Here is a 1,832-nt window from a genome sequence, read left to right on the forward strand (position 1 = left end):
TGGTAAGTAGCTTGTTTATCAACCATATGATTCCGGGTTCAGTCCCACTGCGTGGCACCTTGGGTATGTGTCTTTCACTATAGCCTATATTGTCGTTTATATATGTGTGTCTGTGTGTGTGTCTGTGTGTGTGTGTGTGTGTGTGTGTGGATATGTTTGTGTGCCTGTGTTTGTCTCCCCACCAACCGATGTTAGTGTGCTTGCGTTCCCGTAATCTAGTGGTTCGGCATAAGAGATCGAAAGAATAAATTCTAGGCTTACAAAGAATTAGTCCTGGGGTCGATTTGCTTAACCAAAGGCAGTGCTCCAGCATGGCCGCAGCCAAATGACTGAAACAAATAATAAAATAAAAGAATAAAACAATAGACACGTTTATAGTTATACAACCCTGTGTGTGTGTATATATATATATATATATAAATTTATACATAAGCGTGTGTGTGTGTGTACATATATATGCATATATGTTTATATATATATACATATGTACAACCACACCATTGTTGTCCAGCATCAACGCGTACTGTACACTTGCAAAGCACAAGCACAAGCACTCGGGTATGTCTTGTTTCACACACACACACACACACAGACACACACACACGCACCTTTTCTATTTATTCAACATCGACTGGGACACGCAAACACATTCACGCAGAAACACATCCATTCAGATCAGAGTAGTAGACATGCGCATCCACACAAACACATTTATACAAACACGCAGCTCCAGGATACACGTTCGTTGTCGGACCACGATAGAAGCACGCGCAAGCACCCTTCTCTTCTGTACGCCACTCTCACTGTCCCTCTTTCCTCCTCTCTATGTATTGTAGTATATCTCTCTAAAACTATCAAGATATCACCCTGTCGTTGTCAAATATCTTTCGTTTTATCTGTCTTTCTTCCAACCTCCGTCCTCCCTCCCTCCATCTTTCTATCTCTGACTCTTTTTCCACCCCTTCTCGTCTCTCTTTCCAAGTCAACATTTGAAGCTTGAAGTTGTAACTGAAAAAAAATTATTATGCTTCACATACATTTATTTCTATACGTCTTTCATAATTTGAGATTAAAAAAACTCGTTCATCCAAATCATGTTTTGATACGTAGATATTAAAGGTGCCTGTGCACACACACACACACACACACACACACACACACACACACACACATTGATACGCATATATGCACATATGTAAACACAGTCACATAAACTGGCGGACACCCAGACGTTCAGATGCACACACACACACACACACACACACACACACACACACACACACACACACAGACATTCGGATGCACATGCAAACACAGTCGCATAAACAAGCGCACACACAGACACACATATACACGCATACACAGATACACACTCTCTCATACACGCATCCACACAGACACAGACAAATACAAAGAGGCATATACACATACACACGCGCGCTCACACACACACAGCTACAAATATATATACATATATATATATATATAGAAAGATAAAGAGAAAGTATGAGTCAATAAGACGGGGACGTGGGGAGGTAAAGAGAAAGAGTGAAAGATAGAAGTGGTGTATATATGTATATGTACAAGGGAGTGTTAAACAGAAGGGATTGAAAAAGGGTGAGGGTAAGAGGATACGATACAAAATAAACGAGAAAGACACAGATAGAGACAGAGAAAGAGAGAGGAGGAGAGAGGGAGAAAGAGACCAACCGATATATATGTGTGCATGTGTGTATATATGTATGTGTGTGTGTGTGAGTGTGAGCATGTATTTACACACACACATATACTACATCGATAGATACAGACAGACAACTGATAAGGATATATAT

The sequence above is a fragment of the Octopus bimaculoides genome, chromosome 6 (assembly GCF_001194135.2).
Source record: "Octopus bimaculoides isolate UCB-OBI-ISO-001 chromosome 6, ASM119413v2, whole genome shotgun sequence".
NCBI classification, from domain to species: domain Eukaryota; kingdom Metazoa; phylum Mollusca; class Cephalopoda; order Octopoda; family Octopodidae; genus Octopus; species Octopus bimaculoides.